This window comes from Diabrotica virgifera, chromosome 1 (assembly GCF_917563875.1).
Source record: "Diabrotica virgifera virgifera chromosome 1, PGI_DIABVI_V3a".
NCBI classification, from domain to species: Eukaryota; Metazoa; Arthropoda; class Insecta; order Coleoptera; family Chrysomelidae; genus Diabrotica; species Diabrotica virgifera.
In genome coordinates, this window is record NC_065443.1 from 312,766,404 (window position 1) to 312,787,235 (window position 20,832).

A 20,832-nucleotide genomic window follows, 5' to 3' on the forward strand; every position below is an offset into this window, starting at 1 on the left:
AAACAGAAAACATCAGGAAATTTTGTGGGATTTCACTGTATAATTCACCAGGAATCATTGGCATCCAAACATTTAAAAATGGACCATGTCATGCAACCTATAATTAAAATAGTAAATTTTATAAGGAGCAGAGGACTAAATCACCGACAGTTCAGGCAGTTTTTACAAGATTTGGACGAAAAGTTTTCTGATGTCCCTTATTTCACCGAAGTTCGTTGGCTCAGTCGAGGAGTAGTTTTAGAAAGATTTTTTGCATTACGTGACCCTATTCAAGCTTTCATGTTAGAAAAAGGCAACCCAATTGATTATGACAATGACTGGTGGGTTGATTGTGCCTTTTTGGTAGATATGAATAAACACTTGACTGATCTGAATGTAAAGTTACAGGGTAAAAATCTGATTGTCACTCAAATGTACTCATGTATTCAAGCCTTTGAAACAAAGTTGAGGCTGTGGGAAAATCAGGTAACAAATCAAACTTTGGATCATTTCCCTCATTTCAAATCATTTGGCACAGTGGATCAAAAAAAATTGGATCAATATTCTCAACTTCTGCAAAATCTTATCACGGAATTCAACAATAGTTTTGAAGACTTCCACAAAATGAATGAAATGGAATTCCCAATTTTCAACAATCCATTCAATTTTGAAGCTTCACAGGCACCAGTTCATTTGCAAATGGAGTTGATAGATCTTCAATCGGACAGTATTTTGAAAGAAAAATTTAAAGAGGTTAACGCACTTACATTTTATACACAATATTTCAAGAGTTTGGATAACTACCCGGAATTAAAAAAGCATGCAGCACGCATTCTGTGCATGTTTGGTAGCACCTATTTATGTGAGCAGATGTTTTCCGTCATGAAAATAAATAAGAACAAACATCGCACAAGACTTACAAATGAACATCTCCAATCAATTCTTAAAATAAATACAACGAATATGATACCTGACATCAATGAGCTTGTCAAAAACAAGAGAAGTCAGGTATCTGGATCCTCGAGCTCAAAATAATTACCCTCTTTTATAACTTTGATATGATTTTTAACAACCGTATATTATAAGTATACTATTAAATAAAATGTTATAATAATTCAGTACATTTTTTTTTATTTGAATCTGGCCCGCCGACACATTCTGAATTTAATATATGGCCCTCTGCAAAATTGAGTTTGACACCCCTGGTCTAGTTGAATATACAACAGAAAACTATCCAGCCGCTGTGGCCTATACGTGCAAAATTTCCTTATGTTTTAGGCGCTTCAGTATTGTTGGGGTGTACTACCGGCATCTGTCGGATGCCGGGTTAAGTAGAGGAGACATGGGAGGTGTGGGACTTCTTCTTCTTCACGTGCCATCTCCGCGACGGAGGTTGGCAATCATCATGGCTATTCTGATCTTAGATGCTGCTGCTCTGAATAGTTCGGTTGATGTGCATCCGTACCATTCCCTCAAGTTACGCAACCACGAGATTCGTCTCCTTCCTACACTTCTCTTGCCCTGGATTTTCCCCTGTATAATCAACTGAAGTATGTTGTATCTCTCATTACGCATAACATACCCAAGGTACTGCAGCTTTCGTGTCTTGATGGTTTCCAATACCTCCAGTCTTTTGTTGACTCTTCTCATGACCTCGTTGTTTGTTATATGCTCGGTCCATGATATCTTCAGGATTCTACTATACACCCACAGTTCAAATGCTTCCAACTTTTTAGTAGTCGATGCGTTAAGTGTCCATGCTTCTATCCCGTAAAGCAGAGTCGAGAAAATATAACACCTTGCCAGCCTAACTCTCAAGTCTAATTTCAGTTCTCTTGCACAAAGTACCTTTCTCATTTTATTGAAGTTTTTTCTTGCTTTCTCTATTTGAACTTTGATTTCTTTGGAGTAATCGTTTGTGTGATTAATTATTGTGCCAAGATAGTTGTAGTTTTCTACTTGTTCTAAAGATTTACCTTTAATTGTCAGGCTTTCATCATTATTTTGGGTTTTTGATACCCTCATAAATTTAGTTTTCTTGATGTTTATTGATAATCCATATTCGTCTCCATACTCAACTATCTTGTTCATTAGCTTTTGGAGGTCTTTAAAGTTGTCTGATATTATGATAGTAACGTCCGCATATCTAATGTTGTTAATTGGCGTTCCATTTACCTTTATTCCTGCTTTTTCTCCCTCAAGAGCTCTTTTCATAATTTCTTCAGAGTATGCATTGAATAGTAGTGGTGATAATACACACCCCTGTCGCACTCCTCTTTTAATTTCGAACTCTTCTGATGTGTGTTTGTCAATGCGTATGTGTGCTTGCTGTTTATTATATAGATTTGTTATAATTAGAAGGTCATTGTATTGTAATTGTTTTGCTTTGGGGACGTCCATTAGCTGTTTGTGGCGGACTTTATCGAAAGCCTTGTTGTAATCTATGAAACAGACGTACATATCCTGGTTCACGTCCAAGCATCTCTGGATTAGTACGTTGAATGTAAAGAGAGCTTCACGGGTACCTACGCCTCTACGGAATCCAAATTGGGTTTCTTCAATATCCATATCAAGTGTTTGGTAAATGCGTTTATGAATGATCTTTAAAAAAATTTTAAGTGTGTGAGACATCAGGCTTATGGTTCGGTGGTTGGTGCATTCTCTAGCATTTTTTTTTTTTTTTTGGAAGACAAATAAATGTTGAGGTCAACCATTCATTGGGTATGTCACCCGACTGATAAATTTCATTAAAGAGCTTTAAGAGGACATATATGTACTCATTTTCTAATATTTTAAGGATATCAATAGACAGTTGATCTGACCCCCTTTTTCCGTTACTGGTGTTTTTTAGTGCATACAATATTTCTTCCTTTGTAACTTCTACATTCGTTTCTCTGTTTTCGAAAGATATGTCTTGTAGGTTTCCTCTTTCGTGGCCAAAAAGCTCTTCCATATATTATTTCCATCGTTTTAGCTTGTCGTCAGTCGTTATAATAATGTTTCCATTTTTGTCTAAAAGAGTTGTGTTGTGGTTTCTTTTTTGCAGCCCTGCCATTTCTTTAAACTTTTTATGCAGGTTGAATAGATCGTATTTGTTCTGAAGATCTTCTATCTCTTTACATTTTTCCTCATAGTAAGTTTGTTTTGTCTCTCTTATCTCTTTTCTGATTTCATTGTTAATTAATTTTGTAATTGTGATTGTCTTTGTTCTTGGCTTGTCTTCGTTGGTCCATCATGCCGATTATCTCGTCGGTCATCCAGTTGTCTCTCTTTCTTATCGGTTCTTTTAATATCTCTTCGCATGGAACAAGTAGGCAATTTTTTAGTGTTTCCCATTGATGGTATATCTCGTAAGTGTTAGTATCTAATCTATCAAAATTTTCGTATATTTTCTGTTGAAGTTTGTTTTTTATATCAATTTCTTTCAGTTTTCTAACATCTATATTTGGAGTTCTTTGGGGTTTTCTAATACGTTTAAGCTTAAGCGTGATATTAGCGATTAGTGGGTTATGGTCTGATGTGACATCTGTTCCTGGATATGTTTTAACGGATTTGATGGTGTTACGATATCTCTCTTTAATCAGTATAAAATCGATTTGGCTTCTTACCCCTTTTTCCGGTTTATCTGCTGGTGAGCGCTATGTATATATAACCGTCTCAAAGGTAATTTAAAGAACGTGTTTGTGACTATTAGATTTTGTTCTTGGCAGAATTGTATTAGACGATCACCTCTATCGTTACGTTCCCCTAGTCCTTGATCTCCCATTATTGTTCCAGACTGATGTTCATTATTGAACATTATGACTGATGAACATTATTGTTCCAGACTTGTTTGATGACTTTTGCATTAAAATCACCCATAACTACCGTGATTTCCCTGCTCTTTGTCATTTTCAGTGCATCTTCAATTGGTTGGTAGAATGTTTCTACTTCATATTCTGTTGCATCTGTCGTTGGTGCGGGACACATTTTGAAAATTATTTTTTAAAAATGATTTATTTGCTTCTCCTGAAATAATAATGCTGGCATATATTAGACAGCTCTCTGTCTAAAATGAAGTACAATGAATATTATCAGGAGATGCAAATATCCAATACCACGGATACCATTCGGAGGAGTGGGACACTACTATAATGGGGAAGTCGGGGACAGGGCGTAATAAAAGTTATTTTTCAATATAATAGAAACTTTATTTATTTTGTATTATATTTTTAATAAATGAACCGGAAATAGAAACACTGATTTTATTCTGTCTTGATTTTGTTCTTGGCCTGTCCTTGGTTCTGTCTAACCTCCAGAAAATATTGGTGCCGGCAAGTTACGCAGTATGTCGTTTTTCTCGATAATGCTATTGTCTCTCACATTCGGAAAATAAAATTTCCAGATTCCTCCTTTTTTACGCATAAATTAAATTTCAACTTGAACAATTTCATCACACTTCAATACGTTCCCAACATAATAAACAATAGGCTTTAGTACAAAATTTAACAAAAATAGAATTATTAGTCTTACAATTCACAGAACTATTATTCCAATATATTTCTTCCATTTTCATCTTCCTCAGAACTCAGAGATATATCTAGGCCATCATCTGTATCTTGATATAGAATTTATACGTCCTCGGATGAAAACTCAGAATCATCACAAGCTTTCTTCTTATCCTTTCTCTCGAGAGCTAATCTTTCTGCCTCTGCTTTCTCTGGTGTGCTGGTTAAAATATTTATTACTTCTGCCTCTTTGAGCTCCTTTGCGTTATGCAGCTTTAGCTTACAGTGTAAGTAGAATTTTCATTGATATTGTAGGTTTTTAAGTGATGTTAGATTCTTCAGAAGTTGATGGATTTTCAAAAGATGCGCAGGATGCCCTCAAATGCAGGGTATTCTTGTTCTACCGAGAAAGAAGTATCAGTACCTTGTGCAAGCGGAGAAGACCGATCAGTTACTGAAGACATTAGGAATTCTACTTCCGTGAATGGCTTAGTATTGAAAGTGTAGATGGCAGACTTTCGAAAACTCGAAATAATGTTCTTCTGCGTTGCAGCCAAAGAGTAAGCTTGCCTCACAAGATCAACTATGTAGTAGGTGGATATGGTTTTTCCTGGGTAATTCAGAAGCCAATTGTTACAAACTCTGTTGTATTGACTTTTAAATAGAGCATAAACCGACACAGCGATAGGCTGAAGTCGGTGGCTACAATGTGTTGCAAACCTTAACATTATAACTCTTTTGCTATCATTACCACTTCTGAACCCATATGGCTCTGGTGACTATTTTAAATCAACAGTATTATTGTTTGGCCATTGGTACATTTTGTATGATTAATAATGTATTCTACACTATTCAAAAAGATCTTCTTCTTCTTAAAGTTCCCTCTCCTATCGGAGGTTGAATGTCATAATGGCTATTGTCACTTTGTTGGCTGCTGCTCTAAACAGTTGTAATTAACTACAGTTAAACCATTCTCTAAGGTTTCTCAGCCAGGAAATTCTTCTTCTTCCTATGCTTCTTCTTCCTTGGATCCTTCCTTGCATAATAATTCTCAGCAATTGATATTTTTCTCCTCTTAGTCCTGTCGCCAGGGGGGGTACAACGGCCTCCTGTATTCAGATGGACTTACTCAAGTTTTTTTTATGTATTTTGACCCGTAGAACACGAATTTTTTGGGTAACAGTTGATCCGGATGTCGATCAGATTGTTATAAACAAAGAAGTTGAGGAATTACATAACAGCGATTTCTCGCAAAACAAAACATGTTTTTGTATTTTTTGGGCCATTCTAACCAAAAAGTGTTCCTACAAATTTTTTAGTAGGATGCATAGTTTTCGAGATAAACGCGGTGGAACTTTCAAAAAATCGAAAAATTGCAATTTTTGTACCCGAATAACTATTGATTAAAAAATAAAATAGAAATTCTGCTTACCGCATTTGAAAGTTCAAGTCAAAGTATATCGGTTTTAGTTATTTGCATTGCTAAAAATGTATTATTTTATTGTTAAACAAAAGTATAAACACCTAGTGCTGGAGTGATGTTTTCAATGTTTTCTCATTTAAAATCGAACGAGTAGATAGAGTAGGTACAAGTGCAAGCGAGGCTATTTCTACGTAGCATGCAGGTAAACGCATGTATTAGGCACGGGAAACACTATGTGTTTATAGCTTTTTTTAGCAATAAACACATACATTTTTAGCAATATATATATTCGAAAACGATAGAATTTGACTTGAACTTTCAAATGCGGTAAGCAGAATTGCTATTTTATTTTTTAATCAAAAGTTATTCGGGTTCAAAAATTGCAATTTTTCGATTTTTTGAAATTTCAACCGCGTTTATCTCGAAAACTATGCATCCTACGAAAAAACTTATAGGAACATTTTTTGGTTAGAATGGCCCAAAAAATACAAAAAAATGTTTTGTTTTGCGAGAAATCGCTGTTATGTAATTCCTCAACTTCTTGGTTTATAACAATCTTATCGACATCCGGATCAACTGTTACCCAAAAAATTCGTGTTCTACGGGCCAAAATACATAATAAAAACTTGGGTAAGGCCATCTGAATATAGGAGGCCGTTGTACCCCCCCTGGCGACAGGACTATCTGGTAATGTGACCCAAATGTTCCAGTTTTCTAGTTTTTATACTGTTCATAATTTCTAACTCCTTATTTAAACGTCGTAGCACTTCAATATTGGTAATCCTTTGAACCCACTGAATTTTCAATATCCTTCTGTAACACCACATTTCGAAAATTTCTATTTTTCTTATGTGTTGTCTCTTCAATGTCCAAGCTTCCATTCCGTATAGTAATATAGAAAATATGTAGCATCTTAGAGCACTCAATCTGAGAGGCAAATGAAGGTCTTTGTTTGTAAGCAGTGTTAGTCCAGTCGGGTTAGACGAATAACAGGCCTAACCTTGCATTGGGAGCTGCCCCAAATTTTATTTTTCTAATCTTTAGTAGGGTCAATCTTAGTACAAATTTAAAATCTCGACTGAATTCCACCGTTGCGTTAGCCGCCATCTTGATATTAAATGAGAACCGTTTTTGCTCAATATCTCCGCCATTTTCAATTTTTTGACAAAAAGTGTTGAAACTGAAATTATTGAAAATGCGATTTTCTATAATTTCATTAATTATAATTTTTTTCGTGCGGTCGATATTTTCCGAGTTATGAGGGGAAAATAGTGAGAGTTGGAGCAAAATTATTGAATTATTGAATTATCTCGTTTATCATTAGTACACAACAAATATGTACCTATACAAAAATGAAGAGAATTAAATTCTTCACAATTTTGATTTCTTCCATTTTCTTGCTAAAATTAATATTTAAGGTAGTACGTATGCGGTAATGACGCGAGCGTAAGACCGGATTGATTTTATAGCAATTGTTTTTGTTCAATATCTACGCCATTTTCAACTAAGATTGTTCAAAAAAAAATTTCCTACAATTTCTTTTTAACATTTTTTTTCATGCGGTTGATATTTTCCGAGTTACATGGGAAAATAGTAAAAAGTGGTGGGGGAAGCATAATTATTGAATTGAATTTTGTTTCCGAGCTGCCCCAAACTGTATAATTCTATCCTTTAGCAGAGATCAATAGTAGTGTAAATTTAAAATCTCGACTGAATTCCGCGGTTGCATTAGCCGCCATATTAATTTAAAGTGAGAACTGTTGTTGCTTAATATCTCCGCCATTTTCAACTTTTCAACCTAAATGGTGGGAAAGAAAATTGTTGAAAATGCAATTTACTACAATTTCTTTGGCACAATTTTTTTATACGATCAATATTCTCCGAGTTAAGGGGGAAAATAATGGAAGCGGAGGGGAAGCATAATTATTGAATTGTCTCATTTATTATTAACTTTACGACATAATTGTACATAAACAAAAATTAAGAGAATTATATTTTATACAATTTTTGAAACTTCCAATGAAACATCAACCAAACTAAGCATATAAAAGACATAAAAACATTATATGCATTAAGTTCACTTAATAAATTTTGGACCCTGTTGGGGGCAATTTTTCCATTTCCCCCCTTGTAGACCCGCCACTGGTTCTATCGAAAAATTTTAGCAAATCGTAATTGCAACAATTTCAGTTCTTACACTTTTTGTCGAAAAGTTGAAAATGGCGGAGATACCTATTGAACAAAAACAATTGCTACAAAATCAATCAGGTTTTACGCTCGCACCTTTACCACATACGTACTACCTTAAATATTGATTTTATCAAAAAAATGTACGGCATCAAAATTGTACAAAATTTAATTCTCTTCCTTTTTGTGTAGGTATATATTTGTTTTAAAACTAATAATAAACGAGATAATTCAATAATTTAATAATTATGCTACAACTGTCACTATCTTCCCCTCATAACTAGGAAAATATCGACCGCAGGAAAAAAATTATAATAAATGAAACTATAGAAAATCGCATTTTCAACAATTTCAGTTTCGACACTTTTTGTAAAAAAATTGAAAATGGCGGAGATATTGAGCAAAAACGGTTCTCGTTTAAAATCAAGATGGCGGCTAACGCAACAGCGAAATTCATTCGAGATTTTAAATTTATACTAATATTGACCCTCCCTAAAGATTAGAAAAATAAAATTTGGGGCAGCTCCTAATGCAAGATCAGATGCTATCCCGACTGGGCTGTCTCCATTTTTATAAATGCTTGCCTTGAAGTTTCAATTCGGACTAATTTCTTTGCTTTGGTCATTTTTGTCGTTAACCCAGGTTCCCGTATATTTGTATGTCTTCATTTTTTCTATTTGGTTTTGCTCTATCATTAACCTTTCATTTCCATGTTGTGTTTTTGAGACAATCATAAATTTAGTTTTTTTCTTGTTTATTTTTAATCCGTATCGAATGCAATAATCGTTAAATCTATTTAGCAATTCTTGTAGCGATTCCAGGGTGTCTGCCATTATAACGGTGCCATCAGCGAATCTTATGTTATTTACTATTCTTTCGTCAAAAAAATCACTTGACATTTAATCAGGAAAAACTCTTTATATCTAACTCTAGGAAAATAAGTACAGATGGCAAAGCGTTTCCTTTTACATTCAGTATAAAAAGTCCAGTGGATTCTTCCCCTCATTCAGCTAATATAACTTGTTTTACTTGTTTCACCCTTAGCCAGAACCGTGAGTGAGATATTGACGGTACTAGTTTATGTTTCATCATAATTGAATATACTATGCGGGGTGATATTATACTTAGGTCGATAGTTTTTAAGTTAAGAATACCACAGGAGAGGCTGGGACAATATCTCAGACCTCCCAGTGGAGCATTTTACAATAAGCTGGTGAGCAAACGTAACCACAAGGTACTCTATAGTTCTTATTACATAATTTACAAACTTTAATTAAAGTCTATCATTATATTTGTCTCTATTTGTCAACGCCCTTCCGGCAGGGATCTATGCAAGAGTATCACAGAGCCGAAATCCCTTATCCCTTGCTCCCTCATAGGCTGCTCAGATGCCAGCATATTTCAGTCTAAACGCCAGATTCATATTTAGAATTTTATACTAACGCGTTAGCCTTTTTTGTTTTTCCGACGGCCTGGCTGGGCTTGAACTCGCATTCCTCACGGCGAAGTGAAGTGCGGGTCAGCCGCTAGTCGCACTGAGCTATCCGATCGACAAAAATAACTTATCAACAAGTTAAATTCTTACTCAAGATTGGTTGAGAATTTCAGCTCAAACCAGAAAGCAGTGAAATATAAATATAATGTGTATTATGTAAAATTTATTAAAGGCTTATTGAAAAGAGCAAATTAAATTAAACAAGATTTTACGCAATTTCTTCACTATTTTATTTTATCTTGCTTGCCAATATTTTTGGTTGTTATTTGTTAATTTGATAAGATTTTCGGTATATAATATACTAAATAAATACTCACATTTCTTCTAATACTTCCACTATTGCTAATACAATATTATTAATACGTTCCTGTATTCGGATTTTTGAATAATTACGCTGAATTGCGATTTATAATTTTCCAATCATTATTCAGTTGATTATTTGCTCAGTTTTCAGTTTCGAAGCTTTTCTTTTACGAGCAGCTTAACGAGAAAGAGGTATTTAGCGGTAACTAAGCTATTTAAGAAAATTTTAGTTTAATGATCGATAGCAAAGCTATAACTGGATAAGAACAATAAAAGATCAGTTCGATTATATTCACGATATCAGTTTTTTCAATTCTTTTACATTGGGACCAATTATCCCTAAAAACGGCCATATCTGTAGTGGAGATAATACTTTCTCTTATTTTGAATTCCATGGAAGGACTAGAACAACAAAAAATATCGAGATCTAACATTACAGGCATAAACAAAGAAGAAAGGCGAAGGAATGACTAACTGGAAAATTTATCCACACTTTTAGCGGCGTGGCGTACCAAAAGATAAAAGAGCATCCAAAAACTAAAAATAAAGTAACAAATTCGGAAACATTTAATGACAAGATAGTAACTGCGAATCTAAACATCTACGGACACAAAATTACTATATTAGGAGTATAATATGTCGCCATTGAAAATACATCACTACAAGATAAATATTTTACAGATGAATGCAAGACTTAAGAGGGTGTGGGGGCAGGAATATGCTCCAAAATTCCAAAAATTAGCAAAAACTCTGTATTGGGATAAGTCTATACCACTTTCAAGTGGAGATTTATGGAAATTTAAGGGAAATAATGAGAAGTAACATATTGTCTAAGAGTAAAGCAGCAGTGAAGTCACCGGGGTATCAAAAAGTGACGTTTAAACTGATACAGGACTGAACTAGAGAACTGATTGAAATGGGAGACTGGAACAAGGTTGAGCTTCTCTATATACCAGGGCATCAGCTCATCGAAAACAACGAAAAAGAAGATAATCTTGCTAAAAGAGGATGGAAGGCTGTCACTCTGTCAATACCAAATGCTGCAGTACGTAGGGTTATGAGCAATATTGTGACAGAATTCCAAACCAAACACATGTAAAAATCTTCGTTTGTGGACCTTGTATTGAAATATAGAGGAACGGCTCTATATGAGTAGAAACAAACTGAGAGCAGTAACAGACAACAGAAATATTGAGCGACCGTGCACCACTAAGAGAATTGTTGAACCTGGAGACCTTCAGCTCTGCTTTAATATTTCCAACTTTAGCTCCTGTGCCGGCAAAAAAAAACTTCGTTTAAATATAATACACCGTATATAAATATCATAACCTTACTAATCTCTACCTCTACCCCAAGTAGAACACTAAAAACATTTTAGTTTTATTTAAGGTTTATAAAGGTTTTTTTGTGGTAAATAAGAAGATAATGTTTTTAAAGTTACCTTGTAGATATACTGCCAGAACTTTAAAACTGTTAAGCATTTGTCACTAGTTTTAAAGTATCTAATAAGTGTATCAAGTAAGACTAATTAATCTTAATAGATAATTTGTCTTATTGTAGTTTTAAAATGGTTTGTTCTCAGTTCACTTAAAAATTAATCAGTTTTATGAAGTTTGGTTGTATTAGATTCTAGTTTGTTACATTTTAGTTTTATTGCAGGTTTAAAGATTCTCCTAATATGACTAATAAAAAATATTATTGAAACTACTTGATCTGAAGACTATTATGTCAGTAAAACAAAAAATGTCTTAAAATTATTTTTTTAGTTGTAGTTTTAGTTTTCTTTAAAGTTTCTTTCTTAAAAGTAATTAGTAGGCTATATTATAACCAAACGCTCTTAATTTGGTTATCGTAAAGACTATCGTAAACTATTCTTCTTGTTAGAAACAATAAAACTAAACTTATCCCCTCTTCTTTCATGTCCAAAATGATTGGCCATTTGTTTTAGAGCGAAACAGTGGTGTAGTGTTGTTGCGAAAATGAAGGTTTGTTGTGGCAGAATAGATATAGCTTCAAAGGGGTAGTTACTTAGTTATGGAAGTTTCCTGAAACTAGGCTAGCTGGATGTTTAAGAGACTTGATAAGTGGGACTCAGGAGAGGGTTGGCCGAATTTGCACACCCGAAATAAGACAATATCTAATGAAGTACTGAAATTTTATAGGAAATAAATTAGCAATAAGAAGGGATGAAAAGAAAGTTAAACTACTGACCGAGAAGATATTACAGAGAACGTATATGGGCGCCTGGGAAGGATTAACTTAATTCTTTCCCGAGTGACTTGTAATGCTGTACCTAACTAAGACTATTAAAGTGGTAGGATAATAAAACATATAAGTATGTACAACCAACCAGTTTAATGGAAAAAAAAATTACCTATAACCCCTATATACAATTTATACAAACTAGCTAACACCTGACGTACTAGGCTAGTACGCTCCTGTCTATAACCTATATATTACAGTATAAAAATGGATTGAATTTATTATACCAAGACAATTAGTTGATTTGAATATGCATGTACAAAAACTTATTATTAAAGAGTATTACAACATTGGTTGACAATTTCGTATCTGATCAGAATGACGAACCGGACAATACTTACGAATGAAATAAATACTATTAAAGAGATGAGGTAATAACCTTACGATAGTGTGCACATTATCTTACCAGGTAGGTTATGATCTCCGGACTATTTTAAATAAAGATACAATAATGAAAATGACCTAAAATTTGTTGAAAAGAAAATCTTTAATATGATAAAGTGAATTGATTTTAGAAGAGTTGAATTTACATGATTTTTAAGGTTATCTATATTATTAAAAATGTTAAAGTTGAAAAAAAATATTAGGCAAAAGGATTGTAAATGTAAATTTTAACAATAAAAACCTGTCGCTTCTACTAAATGCAGGACTGTGGCTTCTCCAAACTCCAGTAGTTGATACGGGGAGAGCGAAGTAAGGTATCTTCCGGTTTTCCCTACCTTAGGGGAAGTACTTCTCACCAACCAGAAGGTATGAAGATGAGGTGCGACAAGGAGCTACTTCCTAGCACCGGGAAAACTATATATTTTCCAAAAAAAATAAACCAAAACTAAACTCCATCCAATGCCCAAAAACCCAAAATGATTGTCTATTCCATTTCAAAACTTGTTTGGGTGACTTAATCTTGGTCTCCACCAGTGGCTAAAAACAAAACCTTTGATCAGCTGATTGCCTTGAACACACAAGAACAGGCCTAGGCAAAAAGGTGTACCACCTTATCAGAACTTGACAGAGAAAAAATCTAAGTAAAAAATTAAGCTTGATGTACTTGCTTGAAATGTCAGTGACCTTGATTGTCCTTGACTGGAAAGAGCCTTTTTAAACGAATATAAGGAAGTATTTGAACAAGTAAATATGAATCTGGTAATCAAGATTACTTTAAGGAGTTATATAAATGAGAGAATAAGAATGGTCATTGATTCCAAACTGATTTTGAACTGGAAGTATATAGTTAGAAAGAATTCTTTTCTCTGTAGAAAAAATAAGTGCGATGGTAGTGAAATATTGCAAATCTGATGATTGAAGAATAACAATTCATTTAAAGATAATATATGTGAGATATTGAGAATGAATAAAAGGGTTATTTCTTTTTTATTTAATGAAAAACATTCCTTCAATACATACCCATTACTCTTCAAAAAAAGGTGTTGGAACACAAAAACTCTTCCTTTCAAACACTTAACCAAAAACAAAACAACTCCTTCTCACGTAAATTAATATTCTATTTAAAACATTTCAACCAAAATTTTATATTCTCCGTAATGGCCACTGGTGTGAGGTCTTGCTTCCACAAAAGCCGAGATTGAAGTGACGATCCGGTCCCTCTACAATGACATTCACGTCAGCCGGAAGCCGTATCGACACACAAACCAACTTCTAGGTTCTGAATTCCCCAAAGTTACCAACTTTGTCGTCGATCAACAGCAACTTTCAATACAAGTGTCTGTAACGTTGGTTGCATACCTAGTGAGAGTGTTCCAAATATTTTGTAATGCTTATTATAAAGTGACGATACGTATCACGCATCGTTACAGTGTGTTGTAAAAGTGGAAGTACAGTTAGTATGAAAGAAATAAGTAGCAAGTACTTAAAATATAAACGAACTGGTAATTTTAAAAGAAAAATACAACACACACAGCACTACGACGCCTCGATTTTAGGTCAGATTCACATTAAAATAAATGGTTTTAATTCCAAGGCAAACTTGATTTTATGTAGGATATATGCTCTTGGAAAAGTATAAAATAAAACCATTTGATCTTAGCAATTCTCTGTCGATAGACCAAATAGTTTTATTTGGGTTTCGGCCATATTGCTTTCTGGAGGTGCTGAAAGCCATGATAGATTACAATATAAGGCTTACACAAAAACTATAAATTAATAAGCATCCTAAAGACATAAATTCGATTTATTTTAACAGTAAAGCATTAAAATTGCAGATAAAATTAATTTTGTTTCAAATTTAGTATTTTTCGGATTTAAATTTTTTTATTATTTTTATTTTTTAATCGCCAAAAATCAGAAATTTTAGGGCGCTTGAGTTATTTAGACCTATTTTTGTTAACATTATCAACAAAGTTGGGTGCGCAAATGATTTTCTACCTTGACAGTCCGAAATAACCAAGTACTTTTTTTATTATTTTATAGTTACCTATCTACCTCTCATAACACATGTAAAAATTTGTTGGCCTATATGGAGTATATGGGTTTAAAGGATCATTAAATATGGTAAATTGTCTTTAAAAGTCTCCACTTGAGAAACCTTTTTTAAGTTTGCTATAAAACTGCCTGCACTTAAAGTGTCTTTTAACATGGTTTTAAAAGCACCTTCACAGCAGCTTTAAAACCAGTTGCTTAAGAAAACAAAGTTTTAAGAAAGTTTTTATTTTTGGTTTTATTGGCCTCTTTCAGAGTGGGCCCTTTTATGATGAAATCGGTTTTATTTCAACCTTAAGGTTTACTTAAAAACCAAATAGTTTTAATTTTAGTTTTATTCTACAGCTTTAAAGCATCCTTAAAAGACTTAATAAACCCGTTCGGTGCTACTTGGGTAGTCATATTTGGACGCGCATACTCGTCACCGGACCTGAAAGGTTTTATTACAGACCCTATCATAAGAAATCATACCCTGTATAATATTTATGTAGTATCTATTATGTTATTGCGACGTGTTGCAGCGTAAAAGATAATAGTTAAATAATATACCAAAAGACCTGTACATCTGTACAAACTTCCACACGGTTCAAAAGTTAAAGACTGAAATTGGAAAATAAAACTGAGCAACACACACCATAAGTTTCATCTTCAGAGGTAACGTGATAAGAAAAATATTAAAAAAACGCCTTCGGTTGATCCTAAAAACATAAATATACCTCCTACCAGTGCATATAAATAAGTTATAATTGATGTGAAAAACATTATCAAAGCTATGGACAAGAATGAACAACGTTTTTTGTACTTAAAAGAAAAGTGTCATAGCCTAAGTGATGTGAAAATAAAATAGGGAATCCAATTCAGTACTTTTCACTTGGTGTTTTTCTACAAAATATTGAAAATGTTAGTGATAAACATGGAGAAGGTTTTCATCAAGATATTTCAAATTTTGAGAAATGAAATCAAGAAAAATATAGTCCAAGAATGCATGCTGACTACTGCTGGATACTTAAAAGAGATGTTCCAGAAGCAAAATACCCAAGAAAATCTCTCACAACCATCTTTTAAGTAGTAAACACCCATATCCGTATAGCTAAAAACAGGTGAAAAACTGACATGTATTATTTGTATTTGACTGGCGCAAAAAACTATTCGTGATATAAATTATTATAAATTATCATTTTTGCATTCAGTGTCAGACTTACTATAAGAATCAGTCAATAAATCTTTTGGGCAAAATATTATATTTTTTGTTGTCCAGTGTTATTCTTTTGAATGTAGTCTGACAGATACCTACACTACGGAGAATTGTAATAGGCATTAAATAGCAACAGCCGTTTTTTTGATTATTTGCATCCAATACCGCATATTTAAAATTTAGTGCTATTAGTTATGGGTAAATAACGAATGATGAGAAATTTATTCATTTTGGGTAAAATTCGAACACACCAAAGTATGCGTGTTTCAAACAATCATGTGCATACACGAGAGGATATGTCAGCTTTTTATTGAAAATTATTTAACTATGAATATGGAAATTTTAATATCAATCCACTTTAAATTTAATGCATATTTTAACACAGAATGTGTTTTGATTCATAAAAAGGATACATTGATAGAGAGATAGAGATTTTGAACGCGCGTTTATTATTTGAAATGGGATTAATGAAAAATAAAGAGATAATACCGCCTTTTTTAAAATATTATATTAAAATTTGTATTTTAATATATTTGGCTTTATATTAATATATTTTGTCTATGTTTATACAGAGTGTCAATTTGAAAAGTAGCATCCTCTATAATTTGGTCGCTGTAGAAAATTTAAAAATATGTAAAAACACGTCAAATTTATTTGCGAGCAGGACATTTTGTAGACTCAAGGGGTCGGTACGAACTTTCGGCTTCAATGCTATTTAAATGGGATTCAGTTGTTTCTAATCCTGAAAAAACTAATAAGTAATTTTTAAAAATTTAAACGCAAAATGAAATATTACGTTATTACCGAGGGCCGAAAGTCCCTGAAAACTTCTATAATGCTTATTTTAATAAGTTGCAGGGGTGAAACACTAAGAGAAAATTTAGTGTGATTTTTAATATCAAATATCTCATTAAAAAGAAACTTTTTATTCATTCTCAGGGACTTTCGGCCCTCGCTAATAAAGCAATCTTTCATTCTGAGTTTAAATTTTTCAATAATACTTATTAGTTTTCTCAGGATTTGAAAAAATGTTTACATTTAAAATACATTGAAAATTTTGACAAGCGTCAGAATGTTCCTTTCCTCTTAAATTATATCAACCCTCTAGCGAAGCCGGAGACAACTACCAAAATCTTTAATGGAAAGGTAGGTTAAGTGATACCTCATTTTAAAAGTAATTTAACTACCTTTTTATTCTGGGCTGATTATCGGAGAATAGGCCATTTTTGGGAAAAGTTATTTATCAGCAATTTTATTGCTGAAATCGAATTATAAGATACTATATATCAATAATATAGGTATGCAAAGTCCTCAGATAGTGTGCTACTTTTTTATAAACAAAATGGCGCACGAAAATCGTGTTTTTTTCAATTATTACTCTATAACTTCCAAGATTTTAGCTTTACAACAAAAACACTCGAATAAAAATTCACCGTGATTAAACTCTGCATAGAGACGTGTTTTTCCCTATATGTTCCGATGAAAATTTTCGTCGGAAAATGCGGGTTTTCCCAACAAAATCTTTAATTTTCAAATAAAGTTTTAGATAAGTAATTATCTACCAATAATTAAATAATTTGGTGACTTAAAAGCCTTCTTGGTTTAGACTATAGTTCCAGAAGCTGGTGAAAATTAAATGAATATTTTAGACACAATTCAATTGTTAATTAATAAGTTATGGTCGCAATAATAACCAAAATAATTAGGATACACTGATTAAACTTTAAAATCTTATAAAGGTGAGATACCTGTTTAACAATTTTGTCGACAAAATATAATTTTTTTATTTTTTTGCATAATCTTTAAATGTTTAAAAAAATAGTTATAAACAAATTAACGTTTCTCGGAAAGTTTTTACTATAATATAATTCTAAAAAATAACTAAAATGCGCATTTCAAATATCTTGAAAATTAATGCTTTAAAACTTTTTTGCAGCCATTTGCAAAAAAGTTATGAAACAGCAAAATAAACATACGATTACTACGGTGTTTATAATTTTTTTTAATTCTTTCAAAGCGTAGAAGTGAGTTTAAACTACAAGCTAATTATTTACAAAAAATATCGATTATAAGTTTAATGGTTATATTGTAATTAAAGATTATAAATATATTTTTTTGTAATTTACAAGCGCGAAAGTAGAATAATACAGTACTGTAGCTAAAATTTTCACTCGGAGCGACGACCGGCGGCCGCGCGACGTACCCTTTAATAAATAATGTATGCTGCGTGTTAGTCGCTTCGAGTGAACATTTTAACTCCGACTCTGTATCAGGCCTACTTTTGCGCTAAAAATTACAAAAAAAAAGTATATTTAATCTTTGATTAAAATATAGCCATTGCACTCATTTTTGACATTCTTTGTGAGTAATTAGATTGTACTATAGACTCACTTTTAAGCTTTGAAACAATTAAAACAAATTATAAACAACGGTGAAATCGTATATTTACTTTGCTGTTTCATAACTTATTTGCAAATGGTTGGAAAAATTTTTTAAAGCATTCATTTTCAAGACCTATGAAATAAGAACTTTAAGTATTTTTAAAATTAAAATATAATAAAGAATTTCTGAGAAATGTTACTTTGTTTATAACAATTTTTTTAAACATTTAAAGATTATGCAAAAAAATCAAAAATTAATATTTTGTCGACAAAATATTAAAAAGGTATCACACCTTTATAACCTTTCTAATTTTGATCAATGTCTCATGATTATTTTGGTTGTTATTGCGACTGTAAATTGTTAATTAACAATTGAATTGTTGCTAAAGTATTCGTTTCATTTTCACCGGCGTCTGAATTTATAATCTATACAAAGAAAGCTTTTATTTCACCAAGCTATATAATTATTGATAAATAATTACTGGCCCAAAAAACTTATTTGAAAATTCGAGATTTTGTTGGGAAAACCCACATTTTCCGAGGAAAATTTTCTTTGCAGCAAATCAGGAAAAACATGCCTCTATGTAGAATTAAATTGGGGTGAATTTCTATTTGAATGTTTTTGGTGTAAAGTTAAAATCTTTGGAGTTATAGAGCAATAATTGAAAAAAATACAATTTGTCGGCGCCATTTTGTTTATAAAAAAAGTAGCACACTATCTGCGGACTTTGCATACCTATATTAATAATATATAAGATCTTATAATTCGATTCCACAATAAAATTGCTGGTAAATAACCTTCCTTTGTCTTTATTTGTACTTTACTAATTAGACCAGCGTATTATAACTATTTTTTTTCAATTTTTAAAGATTATGCAAAAAAAAGAAAAATTTACATTTTGTCGATAAAATATTAAATAAGCATCTCATCTTTATAATCTTTATAAGTTTGATCAATCTATCATGATTATTTTGGTTATTATTGCGATCATAAATTGATAATTTAAAATTGAATTGTTGCTAAAATATTCGTTTAATTTTCACCGGCTTCTGGAATTACAATCTATACCAAGAAAGCTTTGATGTCACTAAGTTATTTAATTATTGATTAATAATTACTTACCTAAAACCTTATTTGAAATTTAGAGTTTTTGTTAGGAAAACCCGCATTTTCCGAGAAAAATTTTCGTCGGAGCAAATCGTGAAAAACCTATCTCTATGAAAAATTTAATTGCGGTGAATTTTTATTTGGTTGTTTTTGTTGTAAAGTTAAAATCTTCGGAGTTATAGAGCAATAATTGAAAAAAATACGATTTGTCGGCGCAATTTTGTTTATAAAAAAGTAGCACACTATCTGCGGACCTTGCATACCCATATTATTAATATATAGGATCTTATAATTCGATTCCAGCAATAAAATTGCTGGTAAATAACTTTTCCATGAATTTCGCTAATTAGCCCAGAGTATTTCAAAAATACAGCATAATATATTATTTTCCTTTTAAGTACTTTTGGAAAATTCTCCAAAAATTTTTGGAGTTCTGAACTCGATGCTTAATATATTTACAGTTTTACTTGATTTTTTCAAAAATACTCTAAAAAATACTCAAAATATGCCATGACTCAAAAAAAATTTGGAGTTCTGAACTCGATACTTAATAACTTTGCGGTTTTACTTGATTTTTCCAAAAGTACTAAAAATAAATATAATATTTTTGAAAAGGTAGTTAAACACCAATACAGCTAATATACTTCAATGCAATTCTAATGTTTTTGAAGCGCATTTAAGTGACCATAGAGCAATCAGTTTGGAATTTGTAGTAGACATTAATAGTAGCTGTACTAAATCCAATGACCAGCCTAATTATAAATATTTTAGAGACTTGTCTGACAACAACCTTAAACAAATTTCTTCTGTGCTATCTGTAACTGACTTTGACGATATTTATTTAACCGATAATGTTGATAAATCCTTTGAAAATTTTATAAGTAGTTTAATATATGTATTAGATTATTGCTATCCAGTAAAACGGTATAATATCAGTAAGCAGACTTGCAATAAAAAATGGATTACTCCGGAAGTTAAGCAGTCTAGTGTTCATTTAAAAAATGCTTACTGGCTTAATAAGGAACTAAAAGATGCCAATTCTCTTGCAAATTATAACAAAATTAAGAAAGACCACGCGGAACTATTACAAAAATCTAAATTAAAATTCCATGATCAATTGATAAATAATTCAAGTAATAAAAATAAGACTGTATGGAATCTTGTTAACAAGGAAACTGGCAGGAAGTCTATCCAAAAAAACATAGCATTAAATATAGATGGTGAAAGTTGTACTGATTCTAAGCAGTTGTCTGAAGTTTTTTGTGATTATTTTGCTACAGTAACCGAAGAGAAACTGTCAAATCATTTTGGGAATTCTCGATCTAATAGTTGCACATCTTCTACTATTCTTAAAAACAGTTTCTTCTTTAGACCTGTTGTTGGTAATGAGGTAATGAATGTGATCAATAATTTAAAAAATAAAAAAAGTACTGGACTTGATTCTATCTCGATACGAGTATTAAAGGCTATGTCATCTGATATAATAAACCACATTGCATATTTGATAAATTTATCAATAGGTAAGGAAGTCTTTCCAAGTATTCTAAAAAAAGCAATCGTTACTCCTATTTACAAA